Consider the following 23,588-nt stretch of genomic DNA (forward strand, 5'->3'; position numbering starts at 1 on the left):
GAATTGCATAAGTTAAATAAAAAAAAATAATAATTAGTTGGAGGGATACTGGGTGGCTCAGTGGTTAAGTGCCTGCCTTTGGCTCGGGGCATGATCCTGGAGTCCCGGGATCGAGTCCCACATCGGGCTCCCTGCATGGAGCCTGCTTCTCCCTCTGCCTGTGTCTTTGCCCCTCTCTCTCTGTGTCTCTCATGAATAAATAAATAAATAAAATATTTAAAAAAAATGAGTTGGAATCTGGAAGTTTGATGAAAATCTCTTCTTACCAATTGTGTATGTATCATTTTTATTATCTTGTGAACTTTTAGAAAGATGAGTGAAATTCCTATTTCCCAGACTACACTAGCCTCTAAGATAAGGTAATCACAACAATAATTATCAGCATGTTCTGGCCCTATTTCTGTACAACCTAACTTTCAAAAAAACTCTTCCCAAAAGATTCTGAGTTTTCTTCAGTGGTATCTTATGCTTTGGCACCAACTACTGTCAGGCCCTTTCATTCTTGCTCACAATCACAATTTCTTTAGTCACCTTTAATGTCAAAAATGGCAGCTATACCATGATGATCACAAAATCACTCAGAATGAACTGGTTAAGAGTTCTAGCACTTTAATCAGACTACTTGAATCTCAGTTGTACCAAGACCTGAAGGGACCCTAAAGATAGAAGTAAAGATAGCACGGGGATGTGTACAAGCACTAAATACCAGGAGGGACAGTGGGTTTATGCTTGCATAAATAGGCAAACAATGATAAGGACCAAGTTGCTGATTCCTCTTTCCCAGTGCCTTGGCTCTGCCTGCCCCAATGTCTCAGAATGCAAATACAACTCTAGGAACAGAAATGGAGTGTATTGAGAACATTATCCCAATACTTTGCTACTTCCAGAGGAATCATGTCCATATAGACAATAAAGTTCTATTTTCTGATCACTTGAACTCATTGACTGATAACTTTTCCCCTTTATGTAAAATTATTTAAATGATTAATCATGCAAAAGTAATCATTCATTAAGTCTAAAGATATAATATAATACATAATTATAAAGTGATATTTAAACTTAGGTTTAATATTATGTTTAATTAACTACTCTAAAACATTAATAGTTTATGTTATGTATATAACTGAATTTTATATTTTTCTACACTGTTGGATCTTTTTGGATAATTCATTTAATCGGCCAATATTCCCCCTAAAATATTTCCTGATTTTTCAGCTTTTCGTTGCCTATGGTAAATGGTTTATTAAATGAATTGGACTCCTGCATTCATATTTATGGAGAAAAGAACATACTTCTATTCCAAAGAATCAAGAACGCAAGCTATAAATGAGGTATTGGTGAAATGGGCCAAATTCTCAAGTCCAGGGCCCCTAGGAGAAAAGGCTTTTAGACATGTAAATTGAAGCTGCCCTTTCTCAGGCGTTCTCTTTGTTTATTTAAAGAAGTTTCTAGCTAATCTCTTTAAGTACAACTAAAAACTAAATCTGCATCTGCTAAATTCCCTTCGAGAACTTAAAAATACATTACCATTTAACAGGGGGTGAGAAGCCCCTCCCAACACACCAACAACCACTGCACCTGAAAATTTCAGCTGCACAAGAGAGATTGGGCAACAGAGTATTGTTTTAAGAGAACAATAGATCTTATAGATTCACTGGAGACAAGAGCAACAAAGCAACTACTGGAAAGTCTGGTAAATCTTAGCATGCATCTGGAATTGATAGGAAGAAATGACATAGGACCATTATTTGTCTTATATGAATTCAAAAAGTCATCTTGTCGAGCACTGCATTTTTTTTTCTAGGGATATTTGTACTTCAACATAGTATAGCTCTTTCTTGTACACAGATGTACATGATGAATGAATAGAGCAAGGGCCCTTGGTTTCAATGTTCTCACCCTCCAAAACTGAATTATACCAAGATGCTGCTAATTACACAATAGTTCTTCTAAATGAAAGCTCACAGCTCATGGCAACAAAACTCACAGTAGGGGGTTTTAATGGATAGTATAATATTGAATAATTGACTCTTTAGCCCTTGAAGTGGTACTCCACTTTTAAAGTTAAAAAGGCAACCAGATTTGAATGGAAAGGAGCCATACAACTAATAAGGAGAAGAAATAACACCAGATGCCAAAATAATTTCCTCTTTACCACGTTTCTTCCTCCGTACACATTTCATACATTTATTAACAGAGAGGATTATCTTGTTTACCATCTCATCAAGATTGATTTATTTTATTGAAGACACTGAATGGAATAGCAACTGGACTCAGGTAATAGAGTTCATTTTTTCATATGCTGAATAATTACACTATGATTGATATTAATAATTATTTATTATTATTAGCTACCACTTTTTAAGCACCAAGATATCATGGTAAGACTTAAGCATTAAACTGATTTTCTTATCAGTCTATGTGGTACTATAATATTTCTCCTGTAGAAAGGAAAATGAAGACATAGGAGTCAGTAAGTTGGTTAAGGTCACACAGATAATAAGTGCTGAGGAGGTATTCAAAGATAAGGCTTTCTAAATCTAGTAGGATATAGGAGATTTTGACTAAATGGATATTATATTTCAAATATACATTTTTTTTAAATCTATTTGACTAGAATCGTAGAAATGCTCAAAGCCCTGAACGGACTAGTTCTAGATCCCTTGTTAAGATTTTAAGTTCCTAAACGAAATCATTGTCACCTTTTATAATAAGGATCTGGTGGTGTCTCAAGCATATAATACAGAAGCATCTTCTTTCTCACAGGGAATCTCCTTGAGCAAGGAGTCAAGAACCTTTAGATGGCTTCCCACCTATTCAGGCAACACTGGGACAATTCTAAATCTAACCTGCTCCTCAGTGGACACACTATTGGTATTTTAAGTGAAACAAATATTTGTAGTGCTGAGTTGTGCCAATCACTACAGGACACTTGCATCCTTGCCTACCACCCAGTAAATATCAATGATGCCAAAAGGCCCCCCACACACAGATACAAGCCCCTCTGGAGGTGATACTGCCCCTAGCAAAGAGCCACTGAGTTCATTCTTACAATATCCTACAGTCATCAGGCAGCTGCTATATAGTTGTAAAAAGCAGTCCTGAACTTTCCCTGCAGGCTTACATCATTTTTATTCGAGTCCAAGAATGTTAGGAGCTGATAACATGCTGCCATAGGCAGATCTGGACTGAACCACTGCTCTGGGGTAAAACGATGTAAGATCAAGGGAGAAGGGCTCGGGGGTCAGATCAGAATGTGTAGACGTGGAAAGATGGTCGGTCGCCATACTGAGTCATAATCATTAGTGGGAAGGAAAAAAAAAGGGAAAACACATTAGGAAGTGCATGTCTCCAGTTCACTGGAGGAAAGGAAGAGTAGTAAAGCCCAGTTCGGGCTCCATTTGTCTGGTTGCCAACTTCCCACATGCTATTGGCTCATGACATGGTAATTCTCTGTCTGAAACCTAGCAGTTCTTTGTGCCTTTACAATCACTCCTCAGTCACCTAGTAACTACCCGTAGGCCCCACAAAAGACAGGCCAACTGTCTACTTTCATGTCTGTTGAAACTTATTCCTGAAATATGTCACTAGAAGACTAAAAAGCTTGATGTCCCGTTCAGCACATTTTGAGTTATATTTTTGAAAGAGGACGTTTGGGCAATGACACACAAATTACATGCACAAAGCCAAATTAATTATTTGCAGATATGTAGTATAATTATATGGTTTTATGCTATCCATCTGTGAACCTTAGTCTCCCCTGGTGCAAGTACTGCTTACAATAAAAAGATTTAATAGCTTTAAGAAAAATGTATTATACTTACATTTGCACGAAAGGAAAGCCTCCATTATTTGATGGCATTCGTGGGCTTCTATGGGTGGAGGGGACCTTGATAGGCCAACTGGTCCATTCTCTGGTGTTTAAGAGGAATCACTTTTAAACAACCTTTGAATGATGGTGGCAAGGAACTGTCACAGCCACCTGAAAAAAAGAATTTCATTATTGAGTATCTTTCATCTTCAGGAAATTCTTCTGTTACTGTATCTACATTTTCTGCAGTAATTTAAACTATTTAAAATCATTTGGTGCCCAGTGATCCCAGAAAACACCCAGTGGTGTCCTCTTTGTTAGAATAGGTCATGGCTGAGAGTTGTTATTCAACGATTTTTACCTCCTATTATCAGTACAATTAACCTTCCCTAACAGGTCTTGTTTTACAAAACCTAAAAATATTTTTAGTGATAAAGAAAATTGTGGGACACCTAGGTGGCTCAGGTGGTTAAGTGACTGCTTAGGCTCAGGTCATGATCTCAGAGTCCTGGGATGGAGCCCTGTATGTCATGGGCTCCCTGCTCAGTGGAGGGGTCTACGTTTCCCCGTCCTCCCTGCTTGTGTTCTCTCTCTCTCTCTCTCTCTAATAAATTAAAAAAAAAAGAAAATTGTGCAACATGACTTGCCAATGCAGGATTGCAAAATGATAGAAAGATCATCTCAGGGGTCCTTTTATGCATTTTAAAATTTGTATTGCTATCGTCTCAGCTTGCAAAATAGCATCCTGTCTCTGGTTGTGTCCTTTCATGTCCAAGTGCCTCATTAATATGGCACAATGACATAAGAGTGAACTTGGCAATTGCATAAGTTATATAAAGAGGTGAAAAGAAAAAAAAGAGAATGGAGTGGTTTACCTTTGCCATGGGTACAGCCCATGTCTGATCCAGCAGGTCTGGAGTGCTACTAAAGAACTTGCCTTGCTCACAAGTTCCTGGTGCTGCTGCTGGTCTGGGAACCTGTCTTTGAGAACCACTGCCTGAGCTTACATAGGGATTGTAGGGGTGGTGCACGGCACCCCAAGACTCAGGTGTGGAATCTTTACAAAGCTGCTTAGCTAGTGGAGGGCAGTAAATTACTTAAACAAATTCTTGAGGCCGCAATAGTCATTTATTAGGGTTGCTCTACAGAAGTGACCCTTCAGTCTCATCTTCTAGAATGAGAAGGAAATTTCTAACAGGGAAGAGGGAATTACTTTTAAAATAGTGTATGATATAAACGGATGGGACCAAAGAATAGACTCATGTTTTCATGCATAGCAGCATGCTGACACATAAGGTAAAGGGAATAAAATGAGGGGAGGAACGTAAAATCTACTAAGCACTGTCTATACGCTGGATGCACCACATATAAGGTTTTATTTCATCTTTGCCATGGTTGTATACACCGACCCATATTTTACTCATGAAAAACTCAAAAGTTCAGAGGGGTTAATACTTTCTTTACCTGTGGTCAGACAAATAGTAAGTGGTGGAACTAGGATGAGAACCCTGGACGGCTGATGGTAAAGCAATGGTCTGTGTTCATCATATTACTCTCTTATTCCAAAACAGATGATAGATAAGTAGATAGATAGATAGATAGATAGATAGATAGATAGATAATAGATGGACAGATGATAGATATGTAGATAGATAAATGGATAGATAGGTAGATAGATTAGATAGATAGATAGATAATAGGTAGATAGATAATAGATAGACAGAGATCAAATTATGAGAATGCTGATTGCACTGCTAAGGAATCTGTATTTTATAGGCTGAAGAAAGTTGGAATGATTTTTTATAATTTTATTTTTAGAAAAAAAAATTTTAAAAACAACCCTTGCAATAGTGTGGATCGGACACTTAAGATAATAGAATGATTTCAGAAACATGTCAGAGGTTAAGGTAATAGTCCAGGGCAGACCCAGTGAAGATCTAACCTAAGGCAGTAGCATGGAGGATGATATGGAACAAAGACATTCACAAGCTCTTTCAAAGGTCTTATCTCTTGGGCTTGGTGACTGCTTTGATGTGGGAATGAAGGTTTTTGAGGAGTCTGGGATCACTCTCAGTTTACTAACTTTGGCAGAAGACGGGGCGTGGTAAATAATTATACTATAAATCAAGATAGTAAATGCCAAAAGAAGTAGCCAGTTTGGGTGTAAAAGATGAAGAGTTCAGTTTTAAGGGCACGTTGAATTTGAAATAGTTACATCCCATAGGTAAGGAGCCTTCTCAGAACAGCTGAGGGGTGGCAGAGAAAAAATCATCCTGAGGAAAGACAGAGGAGAACACAGACTTAGGAATAAACCCCCAGGGCCATCAACTTTTTAAAAAATTTGGATATAGAAGAGGAAGTGGGTATAGAAGAGGAAGGAGATTCAAAGCACTCACCCAAGGGGTGGAGAGTGAACTGGGAAGTATGGTATCTAAGAATCTGAGACAAGGGAGTATTGAAGAACAAACAATGGTGAGCACAGACAAATGATAATGGAACTTATAAGAACCCAACAATTTGAATCATTGTAACGTGAATGGTAATAGGGTCCAGAGAAGCTCAAGTAAAGCGATTTGGGCTAAAGAGTAGTGTAGTGCATTGAAGAATTAAAGGGAAGTGAGAAGTAGAGATAATGAAATAAAATGCACTTTAGGAGCTTGGAATATAATAAATGAATATGCAGAAATCTTAAGTACATTTTTTCTCTCTTTAAATGTCTTCAGTAGGGATGATCCTCCCCTGCTCCTAGACAAAAACTAGCAGATTCCATGACTTTTCTTTCAGTGAATAAAAATCTTGTAGGCCTTTCAAATTACAAAGCCACTCACATTTAAGTAAAATTATTCAAATACTATAATAAACAAGCTTTCAATGTTTGTCCCATGATAAACATTTGTCCCTCTCCCATGGTGAGAAGGGGGATTTCAGGGAGGCACCTCAGCTAGGATGGCACCTCCAGCCATCCACACCTCAGCGACCCACTCAAGGGCAGCAGCCCCGCAACCTTCACTGTTGCCTCATCTCCCAACACCACGTGTTCTCTCAGCCTTTCCATGACCGCCATGCTGCAATCACAGCAGCGCTGCACTTAATCCCATCTAAAAGGATTTGTGGAGACCCTGGTTCTCCTCTTATCTCCAAATTCATGAGAAAGCCATGCAGAGCAAGGTCTAGCTTTCCAAATGGCTGCCTAGAGAGGCCTGGGACCACATCCCAGAAAGGTCAAGGGTAGGGCAGTTAATGCCTCATGAGTTGAATTTGTACCAAAGAGAGATAAGAAATGGGATCAAACAAGCAAACAAGCAAAAAACAAAACAGGTGGATGCCTCTCCATTACTTGCCCTGAGGAAACATTCCAAGGCAGGGCGACTCCACAAAGCCTGTCTGGAAAGTTGTACTCTGGAAATAAGCAACCACCTGTGTGCTTTGGTGAAGCTATAGCATGCTCAGTAATACACAGCCTGGTACACATGTCCCTCTTTCCCTATCTCATTGTCCTTCTTCCCTGATCTTACTATGTTGAGGTGACACGTCCCCATACAGTCTTGGCATAAACGCTTTCAGTACGGTTGTCTTAGGGAACTCAGGCCAGGACAGAGGTGGTTGTCTTCTTTTCTCTTTCTTCCCACTTTTCAGCAGTTTTTTTCTCTAACCTCTTGAGAGCAGGACTTCACTGCACTGTTATGCTCTGGCTCTCTACTCTGTTCAACATTGATTCTTCCTTTCCCTGGGCACTTGGTGGAGACTTTAGGGCAGATCCTCTGACAACAACTCCATTAACCCAGGCAATGCCTCTCCTTAGGCTCCTTATTCCAAACTCCCCAATACTATCTCCAGTGATGCAACTCACAGCTCTTACTTCCGGACTACCACTACCCAGGAGGACACATTTGTTCTTAGACGTAAATCAAACACAAGCCTACAATTTCCTCCAGTTGCAGAGAATACTCATATATACAACAACACATATTTATATTATATATTTATGTGTGTGTGTGGGTGTGGGTGTGTGTTATCATTCATATACATACATATCAATGATACAGGATTCTTTAAGTGGTCGCCTTGAAGCCCTTCTTATAAAGCAGAATTGACCAAATTGTACCCTTCATCCCTGAGGGCAGAGGGGAAGAGGGATACAGATTCATAGCACTCCAAAAGTTCTCCTCAAATATCTGCTTCAAAAAAATGATCTTTATTTCTAACTCTAGATAATTTTATATTCCTTGTATGTGAGGGGTTCAAAACTCAAGTAATATGCTTTGGTTATCTACTTTGAAATTCTATATATGATCTGCTATAGCTTCCAAAATTCAACATCTATTGGTTTGCCTGGACCAAATCCAACCATAATATCTTCATAATGAAAAGGGTGAGAAATAATATAGTAGCTAAAGAAAGGTATAGAGTTTAAGAAGTACTTTAAAATTTTATTTTGATGTCAAGTGAAAACGATTTATGTAGGTTCAAAATTCTGTTTGCATGGACATAGTAGAGAAGAAAACATTTAAAGTTTATATTAATAAAAGGATATTCATTTTCACTTGGTTAGTTTCCTCATTGGCAAAATAGAGCTAATAATATCACTTACCATAGAGCAGTTGTGAAAATTAAGGGAAATAAAAAATGTTAAAATGTGTTAACTATGCCTGGCCCAGAACAAGAGCTCAAATGATCTGGAATTTGACTATTAAGCCAAAAAAGTGTTAAAGATTTTCTGGAATCATAACGTAGATCTTTTTTCTTTTTAACTTAACTGTTAATCTACCAGTTTTTCAGTGTTTCAGTCACTTGGAGGAGAGGAATCTGAATGGATTTACACTTCATAAATATAAAACCTCTTTCTTTTCAAGGTGTCTGCCAATTGGCTTTACTATTAATCTCTTTCTTTTATCTTCTGTAATTTTTAGAATCATTCATGTATATATATATGTAGGAATATATATAATGCTTTAGCCCAGGTTCTTTTCCCTTTCCAGGAACATTCTGATCTTTTATGTGATTTCATAATAACTGGTTTCCCTGGACTTATTAGAGTCAGTTGTTTCATTAAACTGCAAGTAAGTCGTCCAAATCTGCTGACTTCACTTGTCTATTGAGGCAACATTCACTTTTAATAAAGTAATGATAATAGAAGAATATCTAACGTACGTGGAGTGCTTACGTGTAAGGTTCTGTGTTAAAGAGATTACTTGCATTAATATCCACAGTGATCTTCTGACACACGTATTCTTACTATATCCATTACACAGATGAAGAAAACAAGCTTAAAAAGACTAGGTTTTCAAAATGATTCTTCTCCCCAAACTTGTTAATATCTGAAAAGCAACGAATTTCTGGAATGACCGACAGGAGTCCTAGTAAGGGGCAAAGGGCTATAGCTTCTTACCCAGAGGCAGTGGCCTCCCATGGAGCAGCCTTTGCCCTCACTGTGACGTGAGTCAGTGGTGGCCCTCTACCCACTCCAGAAATATTCCTCACTCATAATGAATCCACAGAGGTTTTAACTGAGGATTTCGTGGTATAATACAGAGGAATATTTACCTTGCAAAATTGCATAAAATCCTCTGGAGGATTTTCTTTCTCTAAAAAGCCCTTCCCCAAAACCAAGCCGCCTTTCATCTCCCTTTTCCTTCCTCTTTTTGTCCCTTAAGGAAGACAATCCTCTCAGTTTGAATATACCACCGAACAAACAAAAGCTAGACAAACAAAAGGCAGCTCACGTTACTTAAGCAGCTCCTTCAGTCACTTAAGCATGAGAGGGGGGCTCACCGACCCATTTGCAGTGGCCTCTCCAATGTATCCATTATGTACCTAAGACTTACTAAGGACGGAGTGTGGCGAGTAGACGTTGATACTAGGAAGAGATTTTTCTCATTAGTCCTTGCTGAACCAGGACCAAACCAATTCCCTGAAAACAAAGACCAAAACACAGAATAGAGAACAGGATGGACATGCCCTCTTAGACACTAGAATAGACGGTGCCAAGCTTCCCTGTGAGCTCTATGTATTAAGCGTTTGAATGAATCCTTGTGAATCACCCTGCAGAATTTTGCGATTTAATTAGCTTATTAATATCAACTGCTTATAGCATGTTGAGGTGTGGGTTACCCCAGAAAGAGAGGAAGAGCAGAGATGCTTCCTATTCAGAATAAAAGAGAAAACAATAAAGGACAAGAAGAAGGAAGAAGCAATGATAAAATCATTCTAGAAATGTAAAATTTTCTTTACCAAACTGTCTTTTTCAAAACCATGTTTCCAAGTTTTATCAGACTCTGACTTAGATGGAAATTTTCCTTAAAATACATACATTTTATTTTATTTTTAAATTTTTATTTACTTATTTTTAAGTAGGCTTCACGCCAGCGTGGAACCCAACATGGGGCTTGAAATCATGAGCCTGAGATCAAGACTTAAGCTGAAATCAAGAGTCAGATGCTTAACCAACTAGCCACCGAAGCACCCCAAAACACAGACATTTTATAGAGAGTGTGAAAATAGCCATATTTGGTAAATTCCTCTTCAGCATCAAATTTTGAAAACATAAGCCACATTTTTCTCACAACTAAATATATATTGCTGGTAGGGATGGCATAGTCACCAACTTCTCTTCAAGTTCCATACAAAGGCTCTTACCCTATATGAAAAAAAAAATTTAAGTTTTTGTTTAAATTCCCATTAACATACAATGTAACTTTAGCTTCAGGTGTACAATAGAGTGATTCAACATCCAGTGCTTATCATAGCGAGTAAACTCCTCAATCCCCACCACCTATTTCACCCATCCTTCCTCCCTCCTCCCCTCTGATACCATCAATTTGTTCTCAATAGTTACGAGTCTGTTTCTTGGTTTGCCTCCCTCCCTCTCTCTCTTTTTTTCCCCCTTTGCTCATTTGTTTTCTCAAACTCCACATATGAGTGAAATCACATGGTATTTGTCTTGCTCTGACTGATTTATTTCACTTAACATAATACTCTCCAGCTCTATCCACAGCATTGCAAATGGCAAGATTTCAATCTTTTTTTTTTTTTATGCCTGAGTAATATTCCATTATATATTACATCTTTACTCATTCACCTCCGGATAGACACTTGGGCTGTTTCCACAGTTTGGCTATTGCAGATAATGCTGCTATAAACTCTGAGGTGCATGTACCCCTTTTGAATTAGTATTTTTTTATTCTTTGGGTAAATACCTAGTAGTGCAATTGCTGAATCAGAGAGCAGTTCTATTTTTAACTTTTTGAGGAAACTCCATACTGTTTCCAGAGTGGCTGTTGCAGTTTGCATTCCTCTCAACAGTGTAGGAATGTTCCCCTCTTCCCACATCCTCACCAATACCTGTCACTTCTTGTGTTCTTGATTCTAACCATTTTGACAGGTGTGAGATGATAACTTATTGTAGTTTTGATCCGTATTTCCCTGATGATGAGTAATGTTAAGCATCTTTTCTTATGTCTCTGTTGGCCATCTGGATGTCTTCTTTGAAAAAGTATCTATTCATGTCTTCTGCCTATTTTTTAATTGGATTATCTGTTTTTGGGGTTGAATTTTAAAAGTTCTTTATATTTTTTAGATACTAATTCTTTATCACATATGTCATTTGCAAATATCTTCTCCCATTCCATAGGTTGCCTTTTTTTATTGATTTTTTCCTTCACTGTGAGATTTTTATTTTGATGAAATCTCAACAGTTTATTTTTGCTTTTGTTTTCCTTGACTCACAAGATGTACCCAGAAAGAAGCTGCTACCACCTGGGTCAAAGAGGTTGCTACCTATGTTCTCCTCTAGGATTTTTATGGTTAGGTCTCACATTCAGGTCTTTAATCCATTTTAAATTTATTTTTCTGTATGGTGTCAGAAGGTTGTTCAGTTTCTTTTCTTTTTTTTTTTTTTTTGCATGTTGCTATTCAGTTTTCACAGCATCATTTGTTGAAGAGACTTTTTCCTATTGGATATTCTTTCTTTTTTGTCAAAGATTACTTGACCATAAAGTTATGGATTCATTTCTGGATTTCCTACTCTGTTCCACTGATCTCTGTGTCTATTTTGCTGCCAGTACTATACTGTGATGATGACTACATCTTTGTAATTTAACTTGAAGCCCAAAATCATGATGCCTCCAGCTTTGCTTGCTTTCTCAAGGTTGCTTTGGCTACTCGAGGTCTTTCGTGGTTCCATACAAATTTTAGGACTATTTGTTCCAGCTCTGTGAAAAATGTCATTGGTATTTTGATAGGGATTATAATAAATGTGTATATTGCTTTGGGTAGTATAGATATTTAACAATATCTGTTTTCCCGATCCATGAGCATGGGATGTCTTCCATTGCTTTGTGTCCTCTTCAGTTTCTTTCATCAGTGTTTTATAGTTCTCAGAGTACAGATCTTTTATCTCTTCGGGTGGGTTTAGTCCAGGTCTCTTATTATTTTTGGTGCAACTGTAAATGGAATCCTTTCCTTGATTTCTCTTTCTGCTGCTTCATTGTTGGTGAATAGAAACGCAACAGATTTCTGAATGTTGATTTTGTATCCTGCAACTTTACTGAATTCATGCATCAGTTCTAGCAATTTTTTGGTGGAATCTCTTAGGTTTTCAATATTGAGTATCCTGTCATCTACAAATAGTGAAAGTTTTACTTCTTCCTTACTGATTTGGATGCCTTTTATTTCTTTTTGTGGTCTGATATTGTGGCTTTCAGTACTATAATTAGTTAGTAGTGAGAATGGACGTTCCTGTCATGTTCCTGACTATAAAGAAAAAGCTCTCATTTACTTCCCTTTCAGGATGATGTTAGCTATTGGTTTTTCATAGATGACCTTTATTATGTTGAGGTATATTCTCTATAAACCTACTTTGTTGAGACTTCATGTTGAGACATCATGAATGGATGTTGTACTTTGTCAAATGCTTTTTCTGCATCTATTGAGATGATCATATATTTCTTTTCCTTTTTAAGATAAATATGGTATATCACATTGATTCGCAAATATTGAACTACACTTGTAACCAAGGAATAAATCCCATTTGTAGTTATGAGTGATTTTTTTTAATGTATCCTTGGATTTAGTTTGCTAGTATTTTACTGAGAATTTTTGTGTCCATGATCATCAGGGATATTGGTCTGTAATTCTCTTTTTTAGTGAAATCTTTATCTGTTTATGGTATCAGAATAATGTTAGCCTCAAAAATTGAGTTTCAAAGCTTTCCTTTCTTTTCTATTTTTTTTTTTTTGAATAGTTTGAGAAGAACAAGTATTAACTCTTTAAATGTTTGGTAGAATTTGCCTATGAAGCCATCTGGCCCTGGACTTTTGTGTGTTGGAAGTTTCTTGATTACTGATTCAATTTCTTTGCTGATTATTGATCTGTTCAAGTTTTCTATTTCTTCCTGTTTCAGTTTAGTAGTTTTATGTTTCTAGGAATTTACTTCTTCCAGGTTTGTCCTATTTGTTGTCACATAGTTTTTCACAATATTTGCTTGTAATTATTTGTATTTCAGTGATAATGCTTATAATTTCTCCTCTCTCATTTGTGATTTTATTATTTGGATCCTTTCTCTTTTCTTTTTGATAAGTCTGGCTAGAGGTTTATCAATTTTATTATTTTTTTCAAAGAACTAGCTCCTGGTTTCATTTATCAGCTCTATTGTTTTTTTGTTTTGTTTGTTTTGTTTTAGTTTCTCATTTCTTTCTGCTCTAATCTTTATCATTTTCTTCCTTCTGCTGGCTTCAGGCTTCATTTGTTCTTTTTCTAGCTCTTTAACATGTAAGATTAGGTTGTTTGAGATTTTTCGAGCTCTTAAGATAGGCTTGCATTGCTTATATCCTTCTCTTTTAGGACCATTTTGCTGCATCCCAAAGGTTTTGAACTGTTGTGTTTTCATTTTCATTTATTTCCACGTATTTTTTTTTAAATTTCTTCTCTGATATCCTGGTTGAACCAGTCATCATTTAGTGGCATTTTGTTTAACCACCATGTATTTGCGGTCTTTCCAAATTTTTTCTTACGGTTGATTTCTAGTTTCATAGAGTTGTGGTCAGAAAAGGTGCATGGTAGGATCTCAATCATTCTGTATCTGCTGAAGCCTGGTTTGTGACCCAGCATGTGATCTATTCTGGAGAATGTCCACGTGCCCTTGAAATGACTACATATTCTGCTGTTTTAGGACAGAATGTTCTGAATATATCTGTTAAGTCCATCGGGTCCACTGTGTCCTCAAAGCCATTGCTTCCTTGTTTATTTTCTTTTTTTTTTTTAATTTTTATTTATTTATGATAGTTACAGAGAGAGAGAGAGGCAGAGACACAGGCAGAGGGAGAAGCAGGCTCCATGTACCGGGAGCCCGATGTGGGATTCAATCCGGGTCTCCAGGATCGCGCCCTGGGCCAAAGGCAGGCGCCAAACCGCTGCGCCACCCAGGGATCCCTATTTTCTGTTTAGATTATCTGTCCACAGATGTAAGTGGGGTGTTAAACTTCCCTACTATTATTATATTATTATCAATTAGTTCTTTTGTGTTTGCTATCAATCATTTTATATATTCGGGTGCATAAATATTTATAAATGTTATGTCATTTGATTGTCCCCTTTACTATGATATAGCACCCTTTTTTCTGTTATAATCTTTGTTTTAAAGCCTAGTTTTTTCTTATATAAGTATTGTTACTCTGGCTTTCTTTTGACATCCATTTTTGTGATAAATGTTTCTCCATCCCCTCACTTTCAATCTGCAGGTGACTTTAGGTCTAAAATGAGTCTCTTCTAGGCAGCATATAGATGGGTCTTTTTTTTTTTTTAAATCTGTTCTGATACCCCTTGTCTTCTGATTGGAGCATTTAGTATATTTATATCCAAAGTAATTTTTTTTAAGATTTTATTTATTTTAGAGAGAAAGAAAGAGAGAGAGAGAGTATGCGCACATGGAAGAGAAGAGAGAGGACAAGTAGACTCTGCAATGAGCACAGAGCCTGATGTGAGGCTTGATCTCACAACCCTGAGATCATGACCTGAGCCAAAATCAAGAATTGGATGCTTAACTGCCTGAGCCACCCAGGTACCTCTCAAAGTAATTACTGATAGATGTGTATTTATTGCCATTTTATTACTTGTTTTGTCATTGTTTCTGGAGATTTTTTCTGTTCTTTTCTTGTCTTTGTTATTTTTGGTCTCTCCTTTACAGTCCAAGAGTCCCCTTTAATATTTCTTTCAGGACTGGTTTAGTGGTCATGAACTTCTTTAGTTTTTATTTGTCTGGGGAACTCTATCTCTCCTTCTATTCTGAATGATAGCCTTGCTGGATAGTGTATTCTTGTCCATAGATTTTTCCCATTCAGCACTTTGAATACATCATGCCACTCTCTTCTAACTTGCCAAGTTTCTGTTGAGAAGTCTCTAGCTAGCTTTATGGCTCTTCCCTTGTAAGTTAAGGACTTCTTTTGTCTTGCTGCTTTTCAGATTTTTCCTTTATCACTGTGTTTTGCAAATTTAACTACAATATGTCTTGCTGTTGGCCTGCTTTTGTTGATTATCAGTCGGAGTTCTCTGTGTCTGCTGGATATGGATGTCTGTTTCCTCCCCCAGATTAGGGAAGTTTTTAGCTATTGTTTCTTCAAATAAATTATCTGCTCCTTTTCCTCTCTCCTCTTCTAGGACTCCTATAATACAAATGTTATTACATTTGATGGAGTCACTGATTTCCCTAAAACTATTCTCATATTGCATAATTCTTTCACTTTTGTTCAGCTTCATTATTTTCCATTATCTTGTCTTCTAGTTTACTAATTCATTCCTCTGCTTCTTCCAGTCTGGTGTTCATTGAGTCAAGCCTGCTTGCAATCTCATTTATTGTATTCTTCATCTCTGATTCTTTAACTCTTTTTATCTCTGTGATAAGGGTCTCACTGATGTCTTCTATTCTTTTCTCAAGCCCAGTGAGTATCCTTATGATTGTTGCTTTAAATGCTCCATCAGGCATGTTACTTATAGCTGTTTCACTTAGATCTCTGGCTGAGGCCTTATCTTGTTCTTTCATCTGGGATAAATTCCTCTGTCTTGGCAGTTTGTCTAAGTCTCTGCCTTCTTCTTTGTTGTTAAAAAAGGCAGTTATATCTCCTACTCCTGAAAATAATGGCCTTATGAAGAAGAGGCCATGTGGTACCGAGGGCCTGGCACTTCAGGGAGCGTCTCTGGTGTGCTGCATGCTCTGTGCTCTTGTGTTTTGGTTGTTCTATCTTTCAAGCCAGTTGTCTGCAAAGGCTCTTCTTGCCTGCTATAAGCAGTGTTTGATTCCCAGCCTGAATGTGGTGAGTTTTAACAAGGCATGTTCTGGTCAGTTTGTGATATGAAACTTGACACCACTTTCACTAGAAGAGACCTGCAGAGCCTGCTGGCTAGGAGACATGGTGAGAGCAGGGGTCTGTGCTGGTCTTCTGGGTCCCTACCCCACCACATTGGGACTGAGACAAACTTGACTAAAAAGGGCATTTCTGACAGAGGACAGGGGTGTGGGCTTGTTATAAGCAAGTTAGGCAGTCATTGTCAGTGCTTCTTGCTTCCCCCAGTTAGCTCTACGTTTATGCTAGCTGGGGGTGCAGAGGTGGGGAGGGGGAATAGTACCAGCTAGCCCCTTTGTTTTCTGAGAGGCATCTCTCTGTGAACACTACCTCTCTGGGATGTGCTCAGAGAAGAGAAGAGAATAATCTCCCCCTTGTGTGCCCAGGCATTCGTTCTTTAGATCACATCTCTGTTTCCAAGTCCTCTTTCCCAGGTTGTTTGACTACCTTCTCTCTAGGAGTAGAGCAGTGCACTCCAGGTTCCATCCCAGCCAAGTTCACTGACTTTTAAAACTCCAGGCTTTAAGTTTAAGTCCTGCTGTTGGCAAGAACTCACAAAATTCAGCCCCTCTCATTTTCCAAGCCAATGGCTTTGGGAAAGTGTTTAACTTGTGAGTTCCCTTATGTGCTCCTCTCTCTCTCCCCCTCTCTCTTGCCCTTCTCTGGGACCACAGCTCTCTCCATACTTCACAGCATCTGCAACCAGTATCTCCTTTTAACCATGTCTCTGCATTTCCCATGATGTGGCTTCTTCTCTCTCATTAATTATGGAATTTGTTCTCTCAGTCTTCAGGTTGATTTCTGGGGTATTTAGGATGACTTGATAGTTTTCTAGTTCTATTCATGGGACAAGATGAACCTAGGGTCCTCCTACTTTGCCACCATCTTCCCTGTCTTCCAGCTCAAGTCCCTAAGTGGGAATTTCTGACTTGAAGTTTGAAGCATGAAGTCCTCATTTAAAAAATGTCGACAGTTTTCTAAGCATGAAAAAGATCTTTTGAGCAGGGAAAGACAACTCCAGAGGAATGAATTATCTGTCTTTTTGTAAACTTAATCTTGATTTTCTTTATAGAAAATGGGATATTTTTGGCATTTGTATTATTGGTTTGCAAATTTAGATCCACATGTAACAGTTAAGGTCAATTTATTTGCCTTTTTTGATAAATATAATGACTGAATCTATACTATTATAAACAATCCAGAAGAAAAGAAAAATATCCATCAATAATCCTCACCAAAAATATAGATACTAAAATATTGTAACACTTTTCACTGAGATATCATAGTACAATGTAACCCAAGCTAACAATCATATTTGCTATTTATGACTTTGAGGACAAAAATTATTTGTTAAATTGACATTCCTCAGCTATCTTGGATTTTGTTTAAAATAAATTTCTCTCACTATTATCTCTTTATTCAATATCCCTTATAAGACTAACAATTGATATCACTTTTATAAAATGGCTCTACTGCATTATGAAATTTAAATTCCACCGATAAGCCCCTACAACTTTTTACATATCCAAGTCACAATTAATTCATATATATTTTCACTATAAGGAAAAACTCCCATTAAAAAAGTCAAAATACTTCGCTAAATCAATATTCACTAGTGAAAATCAGTATAATAATTATCTCTTTGCCTCCTTTTCTTTATCTTACACTAGCATCACTTCAGATTCCAGATATTTCAGGGTTTTAGACCAAAGAACTCACAACTGCAGTAATTCAGATGCCAGCAGCAGGAACTCACATTAATCCATTCCACACCCTACCATAGCTCCCTGAAGCCTATAACGCCTTCTGAATAGTCAGAGTACAACCAAGGCAGGGCTAAGTCCTGCCGAGGCTATCACAGTTGCCAATAGTAAGCCATTTATCTAGTATTTGACTATACAAGTTTACCATCATAAGAAGTTAAATTGTCCTTCTTTCCAAATACTCTATATTTCAAGTATTTTGACAAATCCACCAATATTCTCCAATTGGTTTCATGTTGAAGGGGGTTTACCATTTTTTAGAAGTTCAGAGTTTAACCCTAGAAGACCCTCCATTTCATGCATGAAGCTGAGAGGTTCTAAGAAATAAAAGGAAGGAAAAAACATAAGGGTCCCCATGCACTCCAACTTTATTTTACCATACCTCCCAAGTTTTAACTCTCTCTTCCTTTACTTTCCAACTGGCCTTAACTAACAATCTTTGGTCCATGTTGACCAGTGGGAAATCGTGGGCCAGAGCCTATGTTAAGAAGAGATACTACCAATATAGAGGCCTAAAGGAAGACTCAGAATCCAAGGGACTCAAGTTATCCAGATTTTAAATTAAGTTTCAATTTGAAACAAAACCCTTCAGGAGCATTAAAGTTTATTTTAAATTATTTTCCATTTATAAAGCATAACAAAGAGAAATAACCAACATGAACCATTTTCTAACTAGTTTTCTTAGAAAACACAAAACTTCAACAGGCTTCAACACACTGAGAACATAATTAAAAACTAAGACAGAAAGCTGGAAAAATTGGACAGCTACATGCAAAAGAATGAAACTGGATCACTTTCTTACACCATACACAAAAATAAACTCAAAATGGATTAATGTGAGACATAAAACCATAAAACTTTTAGGGGAAAACATAAGCAGTAATTTCTCTCACATCAGCCAGAACAACATTTTTCTAGCTATATCTCCTGAGGCAAGGGAAATAAAAGCAAAAATAAACTATTGAGACTACACCAAAATAAAAATCTTTGCACAGTGAAGGAAACCATCAACAAAAAAAAAGGCAACCTACTGAATTAAAGAGGATATCTGCAAATGCTATATCTGACAAGGAGCTAATATCCAAAATATACAAAGAACTTATATAACTCAACGCACACACACACACACACACACACACACAAATAATCTAATTAAATATAGGCAGAAGGCATGAATATACCTTTCTCTTTGTAATACAGATGGCCAACAGACACATGAAAAGATGCTCAACATCACTAATCATCAGGAAAATGCAAATCAAAACCACAATGAGATATCACCTTACACCTGTCAAAATAGCTAAAATCAAAAACACAAGCAATAATAAGTATTGAAGAGAATGTGGAGAAAAAAGAACCTTCATGCACTGTTGGCGAAAATGTTAATTGGTGCAGCCACTGTGGAAAACAATATGGAGTTTCCTCAAAATGTTAAAAATAGAGTTACCCTACGATCTAGTAGTTCCACTACTGAGTGTTTCCCCAAGGAAAACAAAAACGCTAATTCAGAAAGATGCACACAATCCTACATCCAGTACAGCTTTATTCACAACAGCCAAGATACACAAGCAACCCAAGCATCCATAGTGTCCATCCATAGATGATGGATAACGATGCGATAGATACAGATATAGACATTCGCAGCAGAAAATTACTCAGCCATGAAAAAGAACAAGATTCTACCATTTGTGACAACATGAATGAACTTAGAGGGTTTTATTTTAAGTAAAATAAGTCAGAGAGATAAAGACGAATACCAGATGATTTCACTTATGTGTGAAATCTAAAAAACAAATAAGTAAACAAACAAAAGCAGAATCAAACCCATAAATACAGAAAACAAACTCATCGTTGACAGGGTAGGGGGTGGGATTGGCAAAATGGGTGAAGGAGAGTGGGAGATACGGCTTCCAGTTATGGAAGGGGATAGGTCATGGGAATAAAATATACAGCAATGGAGGGACGATAGTCAATGGTACTGCAGTAGCCTATGGTAGCAGATGGTAGCCACACTCCTGGTGAGCACAGGGTAATGAACAGACTTGTGGAATCACTAGGATGGATACCAGAAACTAGTATAACATTGTGTGTCAACTTTATTTCAGCAAAAGAGGAAAAAGAACTAAAACATAAAGAGTTTTCACAAATGTCTTCCTAAGTTGTTACACCTAAGCTAAAAAGTAATAATATAAAAAAATAATAATAATAAATAAATAAAAAGTAATAATAGAAATAAATGAAAATCTTTTTTTTTAAATCTTCCTAATAAAAAGATATGCTCTATATTTTTATAATGCTATTAATACTGAATGTTCTTTGGTAAATTAACAAAAAACACTAGATTATCTATAATAAAATTAATAATATTACAAGTTTGGAATTTAAGGAAGTATATATACATACACACACACACACATATATAATATGCACATCCTTTTTACTTTTTCAACTTATTAAGGGGGGTAGAACCTATGTTATACCACTATTGTGCACATAACACTTAGTGTAGCCCCTGGCATTGATATAGGAGCTCAACAAACATTAATTAATTAACCTCTATTGTGTTTCTAGTCTGTGCCTAAAACTAAAATGTACAGAGCAGCAACAGAAATTATGAGTAATTTCCCATTGTCTTCAAAGAGCTTACAGTCAAATAGGTGAGACAAGACAACTCATATAAAGTTATTAAGGTTCCATTAAAGAGTAAATATCTTGAGATAACAATGTAAGATAATAAATGTGTAGTTAGGTGTGAACAACTGCACTTAATAAAAGAATCTGATAATGGTGTTACATTTCACAAACTGTAGCATCAGAACATCTCTCTTCCTCTTGTATCCAAAACAGAGGTGTCCATATTACATAGCTATTAGCACAGTTAGGGCAATTCCAACCTTGAAGTAGGGATGACCGAACCTCCACTCAAGCCACAACATGCTTCTTTGCTAATGATACGCCAAAAGTCCTGATTGAGACAAACAGGTGCCACAGTACTTATTTAGCTACTGTCTGCCTCATCTATGAGGTTAAAATGCCTTCTGATATCTTTAATACTGACATAATAGCTAATAATATAAGCAAACTGAAAGACTATCCCATTGTCCTTGCATGGTATCGAGCAGAATTTAGTGAGCCATACAGCTGGCTATCAAAATCTTTTTCCAAGAAGGGTCAAAAAGTTCTAGAAAGCAGATGATACAGAAAGAAAGTACCCAATTTTCATGAGAAGTTTTATAAAACAATTAAATAATACCTTAATTTAAAATTTGGTGAAACCACAAGTAATTAAAGATAAAACAAGAACAGATACAGCATGGAGAATATAATTTTTATATTCAGATGAATTTGCTTTATATCCAAAATAGTTTTGCTGAAAGCCAGGTGCCTTGAACATTTCCCTTTGTTTAATCTCAACATAGCAGCCTATGGGGAAACTTCAACAGTCACACAAATGTGTGTGTGTGTGTTTTTTTAAGATTTTATTTATTTATTTGAGAGAGTGACAGAGCAAGCATGAACAAGGTGGTGGGGGGATGGGCAGAGGGAGAGGGAGAAGCAGACTCCCCTCTGAGCAGGGAACTGATGCGGGGCTTGATCCCAGGACCCTGGGATCATGACCTGAGCCGAAGGCAGATGCTTAACCACCTGAGCCACCCAGGCGCTCTGTCACACAAATGTTTGATAGAAATATAATTTCTAAACTTATTTTGATAATTTTTAAAACAGCAAATATGCTTAATATAATACATAGCATATTTTAACACACTGGAGAACCTGTGATACTAATCTGGGCCCCTAGGTTAAATCATTTTAATGCAGATTTTGGTATAAAGCTTCTTCTGCTATCTATGTATACTTTGAATTTCTTTCAAATGCGGCATTCACCAGAAAGTTTATGACTTTGCATTGGTCTTTTTAGACCTGGTGCTCAGATCTATGCATATCTAATTTTATAACACTGGATACGTGAAGAGAACACCTCAATACTATGTAATCAAAGCAAACTATTCAAATAAATGGGCTAATGATACAAGATAGTAGCCATTAATTTGAACCATACGTCCAAGTTTCAAATTTTTATTTTCTTTAAAATAGTCTTATTCTTCTTGTATGTTTTCTTTATAAGTTCTATAAATTTAAATTTATCAGATAAATTTATACATATATATAAAACATATATATGTATATGTAAAGTTATACATATATTTTATTATAACTTATAAAATAAATTTGTTTCATTTACAAATTTTATCATTTATAAAATAAATTTCTATTAATAAAATATATATTAGATTTTTCTTTCTTTTGTTATTAAGAGGGCTCACATATAGTTGTTACTAGTCTAACATACCATTATACTGTTAAACATATACCCAAATCAAATTTCATTCTTGCTTCAATTTTAGTGTCACTATTTACTATAATAAAACTTCGCTATACAAAACCAATTTTAATTTCAACAAAATGAATTGTCTTCATTGGACTGTGCTCTTTCTGATGCATAAATATTGTCCCTAACTATTCCTTTTAATATCTTGCCCTTCAGTGGCAATGTGTCTCCAAGTTTAATTCTGATTTCTCTGACCATTTTGTTGCCCTCTCAACATCTGAGATATTTTACCCTTGACCATTAATACTGGTATCTCTAAACCTCAGTCCTTGGCTTTTGTATTCTCTAAACTTTACCCTCAGGCATCTCATCTGTTCCCCTGAATTTGTTTATCTCCAATATTTTAGAGTATGACGTCAAATGAATGGCATATGTGACAGGAATCTTACATTGACAAACTACCCCCAAAACTACATAGTGACATGAAACAACCACTTCCCTTTGCTTATAATCTGAAGCTCAGGTACCCAAGAAGGGCTCTGCTTGATGTTTCATCTTTGACCTTCTGGACTTCAGCTTGGACAGTTAGGGTAGCTGGAAAACACACTTAAAAAAAAAAAAAAAAGGATTTTATTTATTTATTTTAGAGAGAGAGAAAGAAGAGGAAGAGGGGCAGAGGGAGAGAATCTCCAGCAGACTTGATGCTGAGCATGGAGCCAGACGTGGGGCTCAATCCCACAACCCTGAGATCATGACTTGATGTGAAATCAAGAGTCAGACACCCAACCAACTGAGCCACCCATGTGCTCCTGGAGAATATACTTCTTAGAAAATGTCTTTGGTTACATGTTTTCACCTAGCTGCTCCTTGTGTGTCTTATGTCTCTCGCCCTCTCTTTGGGGCCTCTCCATGTGGCTTGGACTTAATAGTATGAAGATTTCTGAGTAGATGCAGTTCTTATATGGGACTTGGCAACTGACAGGTGAAAAGTGGAGGCTTCCAGGCTATTCAAAGACCTAGAACAGCATTTTCTCCATATAATATTGTATTGCTACCTCAATAGAAGATTTACATGCCCATCTTTATTCCCTTGACTGAGACTATCTTTTCCCTTCTGCTTCTTCATGTCTCTCTTCCTTTAGAAAACATTTTCCCGTGACTTATTTCCAGATTAACCTCTTATCTCTGAGTTCTTCTCCCTCAGGAGTTAGATACTATCTTCATATATTATTATGTGTAATGGACATTTCTTGCTTTTTGAGTGTTCATCACTGAGGCCCTTTCTTCCTATTAGTAATCCAAATTTATTTTATTATTATTTGGGTAATCCTACATTTTGTAGGAATGTT

At 36.8% G+C, this 23,588-nt stretch overlaps 1 long non-coding RNA gene across 26 annotated transcripts in view; it reads right to left on the bottom strand.

The window, feature by feature from the left end:
• The window catches only part of LOC140637110 (uncharacterized), a 182,394-nt gene that overhangs the window by 64,118 nt on the left and 94,688 nt on the right, over positions 1-23,588 (bottom strand). For all 26 annotated transcript variants that reach the window (XR_012034364.1, XR_012034368.1, XR_012034403.1 and 23 more), the window contains one exon: positions 3,825-3,982. This is a non-coding gene — a long non-coding RNA (uncharacterized lncRNA). The remainder of the gene's footprint in view (positions 1-3,824; positions 3,983-23,588) is intronic.

Source organism: Canis lupus, chromosome 1, assembly GCF_048164855.1.
Source record: "Canis lupus baileyi chromosome 1, mCanLup2.hap1, whole genome shotgun sequence".
NCBI classification, from domain to species: Eukaryota; Metazoa; Chordata; class Mammalia; order Carnivora; family Canidae; genus Canis; species Canis lupus.